At 35.4% G+C, this 18,716-nt stretch overlaps 1 protein-coding gene and 1 long non-coding RNA gene across 3 annotated transcripts in view; one reads left to right on the top strand and one right to left on the bottom strand.

The window, feature by feature from the left end:
- Positions 1-18,716, top strand: part of LOC127864285 (uncharacterized) — a 502,833-nt gene that overhangs the window by 44,448 nt on the left and 439,669 nt on the right. The gene's annotated exons all lie outside the window — the stretch shown is intronic.
- LOC127864293 (uncharacterized) lies at positions 1,457-5,177 on the bottom strand. The gene is made up of 2 exons (XR_008041682.1): positions 3,723-5,177; positions 1,457-2,142 (listed from the first exon to the last, which is right to left on the bottom strand). It is a non-coding gene; the product is annotated as an uncharacterized LOC127864293 (long non-coding RNA).

The raw sequence follows: 18,716 nt of genomic DNA, 5'->3' as shown, positions 1-18,716 counted from the left end.
TTAATGCATTGTGTGATAAGTGTCGTCCCTGGATTGCACAGGCTTAATGCATTGTGTGTTTAGTGTCGTCACAGGACTGCTCAGGCTTAATGCATAGTGTGTTTAGTGTTGTCCCAGGACTGCACAGGCTTAATGCATTGTGTGTTTAGTGTCGTCCCAGGACTGCTCAGGCTTAATGCATTGTGTGTTAAGTGTCGTCACAGGACTGCTCAGGCTTAATGCATTGTGCGATAAGTGTCGTCCCAGGACTGCACAGGCTTAATGCATTGTGTGTTTAGTGTCGTCCCAGGACTGCTCAGGCTTAATGCATTGTGTGTTTAGTGTCGTCCCAGGACTGCACAGGCTTATCAGGAAAGATGCTTTTTGCACAGATTGGATGTGTTTAAATAAAAAAAATCATAAAAGCGGAAAGTGTCATCCCTGTTATGACAAGGATAAGTTGGGCCGACACTTCATGCACTTGCATGTAGCCCAATAATCCCATTTATGTGAATTTTATATGGAAGTCTCTTATCAAAATCCTGTCTTGGGGAAAGTGTCGTCCCTCGTTAGCCTGTGCGGAATGCGTAGGCTAGTCTGGGACGACGCTTTACACACATTATTACGCCTTTACGGACAGAGCAAGGCTAGTTTTTATACCTTAACGGTTGATTTTATTTTAATGTTTCTGCTATTTACAAATCAAGCTAGTAACATTCATATAGAATATAGTACGTTTGGCTTTGTTGTGATATCTCATTATGTCCGAAAACCCAAATTATTGTCTACAGTAACATTTTAATTGAGCATTTCAAGGAATTTAAACACACGTACATGTTTTTGTCTTTTAACAATTATTTTTGTTATGAGTGATAACAGTAGATATTATCAAATGCTAAACCTTGCCGCTATTCAGTATTTTTTACATAATAAAAACTACTCTAGCCCTGTGCTATATAATGCTTATATTCAACCATATAGTTTTCTCTAGGCTTGGTGTGCTATTTAAATGTATTGATAAATCAGATATTTATCAATTTACCTTTTCATTTAATTAGGTAAATAAGTCATCTTTCCTGTATCAATTTGTGGAGAACGCCCACTATCTTCATTTGGTAAAATATTTGCGATAACTTACCTAATATATGAATTGTATAAATCATAATTCCCAACAAGTGTTTGGTATTTAATTTTTTTATGAGGAAAGTTTTACCACTGTAACTTGCTTTCTTAATGAATTGCAAAACTCGACATCTCCAAGTGTTTTGTATCTATTGCTTTTTGTCCCCTACCGGTGAAACTGGAGGGGACTTATGGATTGGGTTCCATCTGTCAGTCTGTCTGTCAGTCTATCTGTCAGTCCGTCACACTTTTCTGAATCCTTCGATAACTTTAAAAGTTCTTCATATTTGTTCATGACAATTTGTCTGACGGAGAGGGCTTTAAACTAAAATGTCTTGACAACAAAGCTGATAAATATTTGTTCTAAATATGTTTAATGTATACATGATAGAACTTTGTGTTTAAAGTGGGAAATGATTCAATATGTTAAAAGTTAGTATTATCAATAGATGTAATCTATTCCTAAGTATTCAACACAAACAAAAACTTCGACAACAAAAGGGAAGCGTATTTTTGTCATAAATGAATGTGGATGTTTGAATTTAAATGGCGTTTATGTAAGTATTCCACTTGAATGTGTACTAATCGAGTCACTGTCGGTACATGCTAGTGTACATATCCCAAACAACCTTAATTAACATAACGACATAGTCACATAGTTTCAAAAAGTCACTTCCATTTAGTTATCTTCATAATATCTTAAACGTCTTGAGTGACATCGACCGCTGGAAACTGCGCGTTTAAGTTTCCCGCGCACTGCGTTATCAGCAGACGCCGCTATCACGGCATGATCATTAACAACCTCCGTGTAGTTTCTATAGGCCGCGGTTACGCGTCTAGTGACGTCATCGTGCTGGTAAAACACCAGCCGGTCCGTGTCCACCAGAAGCCCGACTGTATAGCTTTTGACACATACGCTGTAGTACGAAATTTGACGACCCAGCGGGATTCGACACCTGGTCGCGATGACCGTATATCGAGGCGATCGAACTGGATACTTCGCACAGGAACGTTGAGTTGAGTCTGTATTAGGTACTGCACCTGTTCGTGATTTTATAAGTAGTGGTTGTAGTAGGGGACGTAGTCATAGCAGCAACAGCAGCAATAGCGGTAGACGCAGTAATAGTAGTATTACTGGATATACTGGGTGTTGTAGTACAAGAATTCTTTATTTAATTTTCCTCGTAATTTTTATTAGAAGTAATACTAGCAGCAGCAACAGTGGTTATTGCAGTTATTTCTATCGTATACAGAATACTATTCTCTTACGAAAGATGAAATTTTTAAAACTGAACTCCACATATAAACGCTACAAATCGGTATAAAGTAAGAACATGTCAACCTAGATTATAAAACTCCAAACGTTCGGAGCGTTAGGATCGCGCGCTACTTTCGTACGCCTTCATTCTTGATTTACTTTCATTTTTAAACCCATTTTTTCTATCGTATACAGAATTCTATTCTTCTAAGCAAGATGTAGTTTTAAAATTTAAAAACCGAACTCCAATTATAAACGCTACAAATCGGTATAAAGTACGAACATGTTAACCGTAAATCTAGATTCTAAAACGGTATGATATTTGCCAGTTAAAGTTATAACTCGCTGCCCAAATCAGAAAAAAAACTTTATATATATATATATATTTATATATCTGAAAGCTACGAAACGTAGGCTTTCTAATGATATATGGGTACATCCAAATGTATAACCTCGGCGCTTCGATGTGCGCTAATCGATAGCTACCAGTCACGTGACTAAGTTACGACACGGTTAAACGCGCGGGGGTAAAACATAAAATGTTTATTTTTTGTGTTTAACGCGCGATAAATCCATTAATAACAACTGAAATATACTAAAAGTTATATTTTTTGAAAGAGGAATTAATAAGCAACAAGATAACGTTCAAACCAATAAAATCCGATGGTTAGTTTTTCGCCTACAGTTAAATTTACTGCAGTAAGGGTCAAATACTCGATTCAACTCATGTCAATATACGATCCGTGGCTAGTACATATGTAGTTTATAATTATACAATTATTATTAACTCGTTATGAAGGATATAATTTAATCAAGGTGCGTCTTTGCAATTTAAATACATTTTATGATTTGTGTCACTTATGCTCGATTTGTCATGGTCGACTCGGGTACTACTTAACTGTACCCCGGGTACGCTTAAGTATACATGTACTTAAATGTACCCCGGATACGGTGAATATAGTAACTCGCACACGGTAATTCTAACGCTTAATTGATCGTTGTCGGCTATTTTTTTAATATTAATATTGTTCATAGTTATCTCAATATTCTGAAAAATAGCCACTACATTATCGATACTCCTGCCTTAAAAGCATGTTGAGTTTTTCTTCAAAGATAATTTTGTTTAGTATTCCGTAGCGCGTTTTACGACGTCGGATTTAAGGCGGGAATAATACTCGGGTGCAGTCTAAATTGACCAATCGAGCATCACTTAAAGTATCATCAGTAGCTGGTAGATACAATTTTTTTTATCACCAACATTACAGGACTAAATAAGTTACGTTGTTTGAGAACATTATCAAAAACTGGACATATAATGTTAAAAAGATGCGGTCGTGTAAGTGTAGTCTTAACCAGTTTTTACCTTCGAGTGGGACACGTTTTCGTTGTTCCGGAAACTGAAAACTGCGGCGTTCGGACGACTGGGTGGTGCGTCACTGCGCATGTGCAGACTCGGGGCGATCCGGTCGATGCTGTCACTGCGCATGTGCAGACTTGGGGCGATCCGGTCGATGTTGTCACTGTGTATGTGCAGACTTGGGGCGATCCGGTCGAAGTTGTCACTGCGCATGTGCAGACTTGGGGCAACCCAGTCGATGTTGTCACTGCGCATGACATTGGCGTCCGGGCAAGCTAGATCGTCCGGCGTTGCTGCGTCATTGAAACCAAGAAGGCTGGACCGGCCTAAACGGCAGAAAACAGTATGAAAAACATAGTTACGAAGCTAAATTATTGAAGAAGAACACAATCATACAATTTGAAGGGGCGGACATTTATCAAAATGAGGCAAGCATATTACATGGAAACGCGTGACAAAAACACGGTGTTCATTTCAAATACTTGCGTTGTAAGTGAAAAATAATCTTATGCATTTCCTTTAATAGGTAAAGTCACTTAAAAACATTGTCACAATTAGCTCGTGCGCTCAGCTTTGAAAACATTATCATGCACGTGAAACTCGTGTTTTGAGTACAAAATCGATGCAGATTAAACGAAGTGTTCAAAAAACGACTTTTATATGAGTTTATCATTAATTATTATTGAAATAACAAGGCGTCATCGTTGACAGGGGTCGCCATTTTTCATATATTAACGCTTGTTTAAGGTAATTACTATCTGATACATTTGCTATTCATATGGAACTGATTTAATTAAAGCATTGCATCTATTTTGTTTGACGAGTATACATAAAATTGTTAATTTTATGTTCAAAAATTTCATTTAATATAAATATTATAGAATATATGTTAATTGGCCTGTAAAGCGGTTTAGAAATTTTCGGTTGTTGTTGTTTTTTGTGATTAGCAAATTTAATACGCTTTAATGGAAATTTGTGTAATAGGAAGCGTCATCTTTACGAAAATCCAGGTAAGGCGGAAAGTGTTTTCCCTGCTTAGCATGTGCGAGCTGCACATGTTAATCTGGAATGACACTTAAGGCGAATGCATTAAGCCTAGAATTCCCAGAACGATCATTGTAAAATGTCATCGGGGTTGGGAAAAAGGGAAGATTGTTTTTGTGCAGTGCTATTTCCTATATAGCGCCCGATGGATAGAACAGTAATCTAAACATACAGGCTGGCACCTGAGAGCGAACAAACGATAAAAAATACCCAAAAGAATACCGTGTGAAAGATTTATAGCGAACATCAATTATTTACTTATGACACGTGATACTTAAATCAGAGGATCAACATCGCCCCCGTGCCGCGATCCCGCTAGGTGCGTCCGGTTTCTGTGGGCTCTCCTTCCGGGATCGCGGTGCATGCGTACTACAGGCGCGGTGGCAGGTGGCATCATACACGCAGTCTGGGTCCATCAAGAGGATATTGGGCCGGAAACCAAGAGCGAGAAACTTCTGGTATTGGAAAAGACTGACTGGCTGCTGAAATATGATATATGAAATATGACCACTGCGCATGGTCGAAGCGGATACTTCACCAAAACAAAGTTTTTTGTTTAATTAAGAAAATCGCGATAAAGAAGAAAATGTCTGAGTAGTGATTGTGAACAACTTTTTATTGCACTTCTTTAGGAAATATATTTTTATAGCAATGTGAAATTTGTTATAATAAACATGTCACTATTGTCTCCATTGATGCAATTTTTGCGCTGAAAATTATAATACCTTTATTCGTAATTCAGTTTAGTGTTTGCATAGTTCGCTCAATCAATTGAGACAAATCCGACATACTGACATATTAAAGTAATCGCATCTGTTATATCCTTTTTGCAGATCGAAAACTGCTTCGAGCTTGTCGTAAATTTAATAATTGTGAGCGTGTTTATATATAGTATTTGCAGTCAATTACCTATAACGAATCTCAATAATGTTGACTACATCCGTACGTGTTGTACTTGTTAAAACGAAAACAAATAAGAGTAAGAAAATAATACTGGACCAAAATGACGTCATCGCATGCTGTTGTTTTTATTAGAAGGACAATGTGTTGATCGGAGACATGATCGTAACCAGTGAAATATTTGATGCTCGAAACCAGTGACATGTCTGAACAGAAACATGTCGAATCTGTCTTAATTACAAGGCATGCACCGATTTCTTAAGGGGAACGGAGAAGCTGGCATACGACTAAATTCAGTGTTTTAATTCAAAAGCTTTGTGTAATCCAAAGATTCGTCATAACGGACTTGTAAAATGGTTCCCATCTAAACGAACCAGCAAAATGATTGAGGGCATATTTATTATTAAAATTAAGAAATTTCAAGGTTTCAAAAGTTGCCGTGGTAATTTCTTATCAAATTTTGTACCGGAAAATTACAGTGAAGTCTTGAATTTATGCTAACTGTTATTTCACATTAATACAAAATAATGTCCTTAAAAAAGTAAAAAGTAAATGATTGTCAGGAATTGAAACCAATTATTGAAAGTAAGTTATTAGAGAGGTCGAGACCTTGTTATTGTACTCCGTCCAAAATCGCACCGTAACTTAATATGAAACCCGAACGGAAAAACTGGGCTTAATGTTTGTGCGTAAACTAAAAGTGTTGTCCCAGATTAGCCTGTACAGTACGCACAGGCTTATCTTGGATGACGCTTTCTGATTGCATGGCATGATTTGTTTGAAGGAAATAAAAGACTTAGCGAGCATCTAGGGAATTCCACAGGCTAATATGGGATACACTTAATGGTCATGCATTAAGGCCGGTTTTCCCTGAGCGCTGCTAAAATATATACCGTAAGAAGTTCTATAAGACGGGCTCTATTCAATTACCGACCATACATATATACCGTATGAAGTTCTATAAGACGGGCTCAATTCAATTACCGACCATACATATATACCGTATGAAGTTCTATAAGACGGGCTCTATTCAATTACCGACCATACATATATACCGTATGAAGTTCTATAAGACGGGCTCTATTCAATTACCGACCATACATATATATTGTATGAAGTTCTATAAGACGGGCTCTATTCAATTACCGACCATACATATATACCGTATGAAGTTCTATAAGACGGGCTCTATTCAATTACCGACCATACATATATACCGTATGAAGTTCTATAAGACGGGCTCTATTCAATTACCGACCATACATATATATCGTATGACGTTTTATAAGACGGGCTCTTTTCAATTACCGACCATACATATATATCGTATGAAGTTCTATAAGACGGGCTCTATTCAATTACCGACCATACATATATATCGTATGAAGTTCTATAAGACGGGCTGTATTCAATTACCGACCATACATATATGTCGTATGAAGTTCTATAAGACGGGCTCTATTCAATTACCGACCATACATATATATCGTATGAAGTTCTATAAGACGGACTCTATTGAATAGAGTGTGCCTTATAGAACTTCATACAATATATATGTATGGTCGGTAATTGAATAGAGTATATATATATATATATATATATATATATATATATATATATATATATATATATATATATATATATATATATATATATATATATATATATATATATATATATATATATATATATATATATATATATATATATATATATTAGGGATGCAAGAGGTTAACCGGTTACATTTTAGGGAAAAGGTTGCCTGGAAAAAATATATGATTATGTTTTTTTCAGTGAATATTTCGTACGATTTTACATTTTTCGCGTGACACACTGCCAACTTGCGCGGGCGACCAGTTAAAACAACATGACGCACCATCAACTGTAATAAATAACGTGTCAACAGTCAAAGTAATCAAGCAATTTATCAATACCTTTGTGATTACAAATAAGGGGTACGGTTTGATAACTGACACTACTGGTCTTTTGACTCGCTAACATTTAACTAGCGAACTGACTATTGGGGTTATTTACCCTCGGGACTTCGGTTAAAAACCATTGCCCGAGCACACTGCTTAACATAGAACTCTGCATAAAAAGCCGAAAACGGCCATAAAATGGACAGCCCGATTTTACTGGGCTGTACCATTGGTATAAATATAAAACTTTGCAGTGTTGGTGCGGTGCCTTAATAAAAATCTATTGGTTTAAAAATATATAACCTTTATATGAAGCGTTAAAAAGACGCAGTGCTATACAGTGAATAGGCCTAACGCGGTTAAAAAGCGGCGTTTTAATTGGTTGATGCGCTTATATAACGATGGCGCTGATTGGCCGAAATTTCTTATTAAGGATTGCCAGTAGGTCAATCCGTTTTAAAATAGATTTTCCCACGGCTGACTTTGTACTTTTAAGAAAAAGTAAACAATGATGGTTGATATGCAAAAATATAAATGAAAGAACAAGAATGAGTTAATCCAAAAGAACTTGGATTTGTTTTATAGTATTTGATTACTATGTTTTTTGTTACATTACTGTGCTTATTATTAATTTATATCATTCATATGATGTTGTTATTGTATGTTATTCTTTGTATTGTTTTTTAAGGAGGAGAGAGAGAAAGAATAGCCCAATTTTTATAAGTAAAGATGGTGAAAACACACATACTGTTGTATGTGGCAGCATCATTACCAGACCCATTGTTCAGTATATACTGCAATGGGTTTGTTGGAGTCTTTAGACTTTGTGATCTGTAGTTTAAAAATTTGAATCCAAATAGGACTATTTAATATATTAATTATAGCAAAAGGAATACACAGATGTGTAATATGTTTGTGTAACAATATAATAATATTTGAGGGTTTTCCAGATCACAAAGTGGTTGAACATTGCCACAATATGTTTACATGCATAGTCAAGTACCATTTTTATGTGTATGTTTAAAGTTTAAACTAAATGCCAAACAACAAGATCTAATCATAAGAGAGATATGTTTATATCTAAAACTGCGGTGAGTGGGAGCTTATAGCGAAGACGTAATTGACACGTTTATTGAACTCGCGATAAAAAAAACAGTTGAGACATTGGACGGCTTATTTTGATGTTTTGTTAACCAATATCCAACACTGATTGCTCGCGAAAATACCGTGTTTATGAGTAACAATTTTATCCCGAATTGAATTCGTAGTTCAAATCTTGACGAGTTAAAGTCGTTTTTCTTTATGAAAAATTAATATCATTATGATAATTTACGTCCAATGATTCCACCATTACCGTCCGATGCAAGTTCTATTTGAGAAAGCAAATCATTAACTATTTAAATAATTAAACATCAATGAAAAATATTAAAAATTAATAAACCCGTTAAATTTAGTATTTGTGTAATTGCGTAAAATGTGCGCGCTATGGTACGTCGACAAACATACGTAACTATCAGTTTTGAGATCATAATACTTAGTTACTTCGGTATTACATAAATGTACTGATTATATTAAATATTCAACTTACATTTCGTTCAAAATTAATTGTATGTGAGTCCTTTATTTTACGCACATTTTTTTATTGTATAATGAAAATCAAACGATACCACTTCAGCTATAAACGCTAAAATGCAAGCAACAAAATATGCAATTAGCGAATAAAAATAGATGCGGATTCGTTGACCACATATGACCCACTTTACATCAAATTGAAAGGGAAAACCATTTCTATGAAAAACCAATTTGAGTTTCAAAAATAATAACAAAATGAACAAAGAAACACACCATTTTTTTTAGCGATACGGCGCGAAGGTAATATAAGCGGCAAAACCAAAAATAAGTTAATAACACGTGAAAATGAACATTGTGTAGTTCTTTAATTTTTTACTCTTATGCATTTACGCAGGAAAACTAAATAAAATATGCAGCATATGTTTACAAAATTATGAAAATATTTTTTATAATTCATTTTATTACAAAACTGGATTGTTATCAACGCAAGCGATTTCAAATTTGAAATTACTTTTGTTTCTACAGAGCGGTATGACATATTTTACGTACTCTAAATGATTTTAACTACTTTAGGCGTTTCGATTAACCGGTTAATAACCGGTTACGGAAAAAGGTTAACCGGTTAATCATTTGTGTAACCTCTTGCATCCCTAATATATATATATATATATATATATATATATATATATATATATATATATATATATATATATATATATATATATATATATATATATATATATAAGTTGTAAGGAAACGTCCGTTTCCTGGTTTCATCAATACTTGGTGTCTAAGAAGCAACTTACTTCCTCACAAATAAGAGTTCTATCTAAGGGATTGAAATTTGTTCCAACAAGAAGAGTCGTTGACAAAGGCAAGTTGTTGACGGACCTCACTGCATGGGAACGTCGCATGCGTCTCAGAGAATATTTCTACTCTGAAGAGAGAGACGAACATCCTAATCAAGAGAAACCGTACAGGAAGAAGACGCCGTCAACATGGACTCCAAAAGCAGGCCGCGATAAATGGTTGGATGCGTATATCCAGGCTGTAAAGGATGACATCATCAAGGGTCTCAAAAGAAGGTTTAAGCTCAATATGAGTAAATCTGAAGAATACGCTCTGAAAGAACTTCTTAACGACGATGAAATTGTCATTCGGCCTACTGATAAAGGTTCTGGTATAGTCGTAATGGATAGCACAGATTACATACAAAAATTAAAAGGTGAAATTTCCGATAGCGACACATATGCGGAAGTTACCGACGACAAAACAAAATCAGTGCAAAACAAGGTAAAAAAGGTGGTAGACAACCTGTACAAAAGAGGTTCCATAGACAGTGATCTCCGACAATACATGACAGGGAACGATGGCACTTCCGGTAAGCTACAAGGGAACCCGAAGTTACATAAGCCAGGAATGCCGTTACGCACCATTGTGAATGGTAGAAGCCACCCGACAGAGAAAATGGCGGAAATTGTTGAGGACCAGTTGTGAAGCCATGTGACGTCACTTCCGTCGTTTGTAAGAGACGCTATGGACTTTTTAAACAAAATACAAAAAGTGAAACAACCTCTTCCGGAAGGTACGCTTATTTTCTGTTTAGATGTTAAGGCCCTGTATCCGAGTGTCCCGAGAGATGAGGCCCATGCTGCGGCTACAGAGGCTTTAAACAGGCGAGCGAACCCGGAAATTCCTACAGAGGACGTCATCGTGATGATGGACACTGTGTTGGAAAACAGCACCTTCTCCTTCAACGACGAACACTTTATACAGACGGAAGGGACGGCAATTGGCTCACGCCTCGGACTAAACTATGCATCAACCTACATGGGTGCTTGGGAAGAGGAACTGTTCCGGCGGTCAGAAAAGCAAACGCTCGCATACTTCCGGTTTGTGGATGATGTGTGGGGCTTATGAACGCATGGTATCGAGGCACTTAAAGCTTTCCACACACAAGGAAATGAAATCAATCCTCGCATTAAACTTGAGCTCCGCTATTCTTCGGAAAAACTCGAGTTCCTGGACACGGTGACATCAATACAAAACGGGCGCCTTCAAACCGACTTATATACTAAACCTACTGATAAACATCTGTACCTACACAGGGATTCTTCGCACCCGGAGTCTACAAAAAAAGCGATACCATATGGTCTGGGTGTGCGTGCGAAAAGAATTTGTTCAGAGGAGGTTGACTACCGAAAGCACAGACAGGCGGTGAAAGCACAGCTCGTAAGCCGTGGATATGACGGAGAGTTTGTAGAGACCGAATTAATAAAGGTCGACAATAAAAAGAGAGAAAAGAAAAACTCGGAACGTTATACAAGGATTCCGCTCGTGATTACGTTTTCGCGCGCATTACCAAACGGCCGTATCATCCGCAGACACCTACACACGCTGTACACGTCTGATCGAATGAAGGAAGTGTTCCCTGAGCCCCCATTAGTAGCCTTCAGAAGGGATTGCAACCTGCAAGACATCCTAGTACACAAGAAACACAATAGGATGTTCTTCCGGAAGCCCAACATGAGCGGGCCCTGTGATGACGGCGGACTACTTCACAGATCCCAGCGGCAGAAAGTACAGCGTGAGAAACAATGTTGATTGCAAATCATCCAATGTTGTGTACGCGGTCAACTGTCATCGCTGTCGCAAGTACGTGTATGTGGGAGAGACCGGCGGAACTCTGTACCAGCGACATCTGTTGAATCTGTCGGGTATTCGCACACAGCACAGTGACCCGGTAGCTGAACATTTCTACACAGACGGACACTCCATGGACGATTTTCAAATAATGGGACTTGAAAAACTAAACGGGTCGGACGAGTATCGCAAGCCCATTGAGCAATTATGGAAGGCAAAACTAAAGACATACCGACCATATGGCATCAACGTGCAAGAATAAACAGACATGAAAGGGCGCGAAAACAACGTTGACGCCGGAAATGCACGACGTCATATCCGTACATATTTGAAACATCTTGAAATAAAAAAATGGCCGCTGATGAAGACCGTGAGGTCGAAAGCTTCGGCAAAAAATAGATACAGCGTTTTTGTTTAAATACAACAAGGCTAATAGAGACTTTGTTATATATATATATATATATATATATATATATATATATATATATATATATATATATATATATATATATATATATATATATATATATATATATATATATATATATATGGTATGACGTTTTATAAGACGGTCTCTATTCAATTAACGACCATGCATATATATCGTATGAAGTTCTATAAGACTGGCTCTCGAGTCCGTTTCCTGGTTTCATCAATACTTGGTGTCTTTTGGGGAGATGAAGACAGAACGTTCCCCACTGTGGGGAGCGAACAAGTGACCTCTCGGTGTTTAAATGACAGCGTGTAGAATGTGAACAGTTTGTAGTGACGGACAGGGCTCTGAATCGCCCAGTACGCTTGATTTACCACCCAGAAAAAAAGTTTAATTCCTGATTAATTCATTTTTAAATATTCCCAATATTATTGTTAAAATTTTGGCATATAAAATTAATGTAATAATAAGTTTTGGTAGTAGACACGTTTAATAACAGTAAACATCAATACGATAATCCTTCATTCAAATAATGTAACCTGTATTCTAGCAATTTGTGGCTATATATTAACTTGTATTCTCGCATTTCATAGCAAAATGTTGATATATTTTCGGATAATAAACAAATAAATTCAAATTATAACAATGTAATATTAATCAATGTAAAATAATAATAATTATTATTATAACAACTCATTAAAATTACATTTGCACAAAACATGCACGTTACATTTTTTTAAAAGATTTAATCATTTCAAATCAACCTAAATGATGATGTTATTTCAGGAATTCAATACGAATTTAAACAATATTTCCGTGTACGTTATTTTATAAAAGTATTCATCATAAGTGACGTTTTGTTGTGCGCTAAATATTAAATTGCACCTCATTTTAGCCGTTATGTTCTTCTAAGATAGAGTCAATTATGGGTATATTTGAGACTCGTTCTGAATGTTCTCCTAAATTGGATGTTTGCTCAAAAGAGACTTCATTTAAACGAAAAATTCCATTAAACGGAAGCCCACACGTACTAACACGGGACGATACTGGAAGCCCGTGCATGAAGTCCAGTTTTCCAGTTTTTTATATTTTATATGTGTGTGTGTTAAGAATCGGTTTACGTAAAGCACCAGTTTGTGAAAACACTAAACATAAGCTTTGAAAAGAAAATGTTAACAGAGCAACATGCAAACAAACTGCATAGGAAATCGGACAATAAATAACGATTTGGTATAGTTGTGTATTTGAAGCATATGTCCTTTAGAGTACTTACCTCATAATGCCGTTGCATTAAATCGGTATGTTGCGTATTCCGCACGTCCCAAACTTTTTTGAAAACGGCCATTTCAATTGCGCAGCGCTGTGGGAAAACGGGGCTTAATGCATGTGCGTAAAGATTCGTTCGAGATAATCCCGCACAGGCTTATCACAGACCGACTGCACAGGGTAATCTGGGACGTCGCTTTACGCACTTGAATCAAGACCAGTTTTTCCAGAGCGAGGCAAAATTCAACATACACCGATTTCAAGATGAATAGCAGGTATCACCGAACGTGAGTATCGACGATGTAAATACACGACAAATGTGGCATAATAAAACCTACCCAGAAAAAAGAACAGACGGTTCGCAATTTTTTCAGTCACCATTTAATTAAACATACCTATACATGTATTATAATATTAAGGGGGCCTTTTCACGTTTTGGTAATTTGGCAAATTACAAAAAATGGTTTCAGATACGCACATGTTCGTTTTAGTTATAATATTTGTGAGGAAACGGTAATACTGAACATTTAACATGCTCTAAACATACAATATGTGCATCTTTTGACGATTTACACACCTGAAAATAATAAAGCGTTGCAACGCGAAACGATTTACTAATTTGGATAGTTCTGTTGTTGTCGTTATATTGTGTGACACTACGAGGATTGCTATATGAAGTATAAAATACGTCATTCATTTTATGAGCACGGATGGCCGAGTGGTCTAAGCCTTAGACTTTTACTCCTGGTGTCAGGTGGTTCGAGCCCTGTTGAGGGTTACTTTTTTTTCTTTAATCTTATTCTTTTTTTTTATTGCATCTTTTTAGATCCAATATTTAAATTGATCAATATGAAGCATTTAATGATGAACTTCAATACATCCCAAAATCTGTGAAAAGATCCCTTTGAATCTCATTTCAGTTGAGACCGACTCAATTTGCCGTCTCGACTTGAATATTATTAATTGTTGAAGATGTAAGCAACGTTCTTCAAAAGGAGATTAATATATAACTTTCTGCGGGAAATCGTCTACCAATATAACAATGAAATAAATAGTTTCCAGATGAAAAGGTAACTTTCTCTTACTTCTACAACTGATACAACTAATAGTAGGTTTCTGCGGTACACAAATACGCGTTCAATCGACTGACGCCTTCGGTTTCCAGTCAACTCGTACCTAAGTCAACTCGTACCCTAGCCAACTCGTACCCGATTTGGTAAACTCGTATTACTACTTTAGTCATTTTTCAGATTGGTCAACTCGTACCTTTTCAATATTTGTTTTTTATGGAAATAAATTGCGATGGGTGTTTGCATGCATTAGATGTTTTTTATGTTTATTGCAGGTACTAGTTGACCAATTAAAGTTATATTTTGGCATAGACTAACATAACTTGTATGTTGTTTTTTTTACCAGGGTACGATATGACTTATTAAAGTAATTGCCTAAGTATATATATATATATATATATTATTCTTATTAATATGTCCAATATACAAAGATTATCTTAGAAATATATAGAAATCATTTATCTTTCAAAATATATATTTATTAACAACTATCATTATCGATGTTAAAAGAAAAAATCTTACGGTATGAATAGCAAAATATTTTTTAACTTCCTCCATTGCATGATTTTTATAAATATTACCAAATTGCAAAATAATTATCATCCATGTCGTTACACCTGTGTATTTGTTAATAAATGTTGTTGTTGTTGTTGTTGATATATATGCCTCAAATTATGGTTCGTCTGAAAATTGAGTCCATGATTTTATCAATTAATCAATACCTAAAATACTTATTAACACCTACGTGACACGGGTCATTAATATGGTAATTTACCTAATCTTCATCTTTGTTAAATATTGATTAACACATTACTTGACACGGGTCGTTAAAATCTAAATTGATTTAATCTGCACCTTTGTAAAAATGAAGAACACCTTTGAATCCAAACTAACAACTTACCAATCAATTAAAGAAGATTAGGATTATTGTGTAAAAAAAACGGATTGAATGAGTATTTAGATGTTTTAGCATTCTTTAATAAAATACTTAGATTTCCATGTAAATTTGAAACAACGGTCATAATATTCGAATAATTTGAACATTAAAATAAAAAGAATGCAAGTTGTTGAAAAAGTCAACTTTGATTCTAATTTTTATCAATCATATTTTTGTTTCATGAATATAGAGTAGTATAATTTGTGTGCATTATGCTATGAATGTTGTTGTTATTCTTGGATATAAAATATAAATTAACAAGCACATTTGTTACATTGATAGCACACGCCAAATGATTGCAACGCCAAATTCTGTAAACAACTACTGCTTTAGAGTCATTCATTGATACACTTACATAAAGGTTTAATGAAATATTTAAAGCAGTAAAAATGCAAACAGGTATTTTCAAGTAAAAAGTGGCCATAACTCCATTATTGATCAGTTGTTTGAGTTTCAATGTTACCTTCACCATCCTCTTATCAATATAATTATACACTCATTCCAAGTTTCAATGAAATCTGCACAAGCAGTTCCAAGATTTCGCTCCAGACACTAACGTGTGCTTATAATCAAGTAAAAAGGGCCATTACTCTGTTATTTGCAAATGGATTGCAACAGCATTTTACACACATCATTCTATTATGATATATACACTTATATCAAGTTTCCATGAAATCGTTTCAAGCAATTCTGAGATATTGCTCTTGACACAAAAGTGTTCCGGAGGGATAATGCTTAAACTGTATCCGTCCACCTATGGCGGTGGATAATAACATAAAGAAAAGAGAAGCTTTTTCTTAAACTTTTATTTATTGTATATATCTTACAACAAACATTTTTGCAAGAATGTTAAGGGAACAAACTATAATAATAACATATTAGATCAATAACATGTATAAGAGAATATGCATAATTTAAAACCCAAACATAATAAAACATAACATTTAACTGCATCATGATTCAAAATGTGAAGATATTGATACTTTATTGCATTATTATGTAAATCATAACAAAATAATTATTTATATATAGGGCTGTCACGATTCACCGGTATATCGGTATATCGCGGTGCATGTTGTGAAAAAAATCGCACCGCGGTACGGTGTTGCCGCACCGGTTTTTTCGGCGTTAGCTGTATACGCCAGCTTTTCACCTTACCTGACCTTTGTAACTGTCCAATAAAATTCAAATAAAATTTCCCGCGGCTAGTTTAGAATGAATACACTTCAGTTATCCCATAGGCTGATATGAGCATACCATCAGAACATCGGAAACATGTCCGCGTCTTTGTAACACTGTTTTACTGCGTGTTCAGCATGAAACAATTTTATCTCTAATGAAAAGGCATAATAGATAGAACAATTTTACACTCAATCTCGACATCAATACAGTTTGTGCGTCCACCTTTTATTTTCAGAGGCAACAGCGTTTTTACTTAAAGGCTATCTTCTCATTTTAGTACTGACTTTCATATTCCTATCAACATGTTAACATGTAAAAGTATAAAAAGCAGTGGAAGCGTGGCCTCACTTTCATGCATTGCATTTCAACCCGCGAGTTATCAGGGTTTATTTACAGGTCATCGCTGCGTCCGAAGACGCTTATTTGCTGACCTGAGTTCGTGGCCAGTTTGTTATATAATATAGACCCTATCCGTGAACTAGGTGAACTGAGATTTTCTTTAGACCACACAAGATGTTAAATGAAGATATTCAGCGATATAATTATGGTATGTCAATAATAGATTCTTTATGTGTTTTCAACAATACCATGATAAATATTATTTTTAATTGATTTAATTAATTAATTAATTAAACAAGAATTATTCCACCATATTGCCTAATGTATTAAGCATGAGCACGATGATTCTCGATACTGTTAATAATCGAATCAAAAAGCAATGCCCGACAAACCAATAAAACAGGTTTGTTCGAAGAACGCGCGTATAAATATTTAAAATATGTACGGATACTTAGCGTGTGGCCGGTTGACTCATATGTTTAAATTTCACTTCCATTCTTCATTTGGTTTTCTGTTTTGTATCTATAGGTTTATGACCAGCAATATGTAATTATGTAAAATAAGCCGCGAAAACTCCGCGTTACATCCCGTATTGCATGTGATCCATCTAAGAACTGCACAGAAAAAGACATTTGCTATCATTGGTCTCATTTTTTGAACTCTTTACCTTTCACAAACTCAAACAACAATCAACGCCGTATATCTTTTTTAAAGATATTTCTTGTTTAATATTATTATATTAGCACAGATATAAATACATTACATAATTATTTTTATATAGATATCGTTTTGAAAACTGTAGAAGCGATTCAAAAGGGCTAAATAAATAATCCGTTAATATCCAGGTCAAGCAAGCTCTTCCACTGGTAGATGTTTAACTTTCACGTTTAAAATACGGCGATGTATGGGACCTTACCTTTTTTTGGAATTTGGGACAGATTTCCTTTGCAAATAAGTTTATAATTATCCAAAAGATGTTTATTCTATTTCTTATTTTCTTTCTGTAGTATATCGATCGTTCAAAGCATGGCACTTCCGAATCATGTTATCTTAAGATTCTGAATAAGTCGAGGAAGAGTCAGAACGCTACGGATTTCCAATACTGGGCCTGCTGACTCCGCATTTTAAACAAGCCCTTGAAGCGTTTGATTTACACAGATCGTAGTCACAGCTATTGTAAACAACAAGGCGGAAATTTTAGAAAAAGACGCGAATAACAATAACAATAACAATGACTACTTCTATCAAGTTTATTACAGTTTTTTTTTTACAGTTTCTAGTCATATTATGATACCAATGTTTTCTGATGATTGAGTTTAATAAAGTTTGTAAAACTTGTTATTCTGCTGTTTTCTTCACAGATACATATTCTGTAAAATATCGCGGTACGTACGGCAATACAGTGTTGCTGTACCACGATATACCGCGGTACGCTCACGGCGTATCGTGACAGCCCTATTTATATACAAAATGAAATCCAAATGTACTGTTTTATTAATCATTATTAAATTTTAAATCTTATTGAAACTTGGTCAGAATGTTCATCTTGTCATTATAAAGGCTATGTCAGAATTAAAGTCAATTGTGGTCAAAAACTAGAAAACCTAGTAATGTCTTCAACAATTGGTAACCAATTTTTATGCCCCCGGATCGAAAGATCCGGGATATATTGTTTTTGGCCTGTCTGTCTGTTAT

This window comes from Dreissena polymorpha, chromosome 1 (genome assembly GCF_020536995.1).
Source record: "Dreissena polymorpha isolate Duluth1 chromosome 1, UMN_Dpol_1.0, whole genome shotgun sequence".
Lineage (NCBI taxonomy): Eukaryota > Metazoa > Mollusca > Bivalvia > Myida > Dreissenidae > Dreissena > Dreissena polymorpha.
This window is presented reverse-complemented; position numbering and strand designations above follow the sequence as displayed.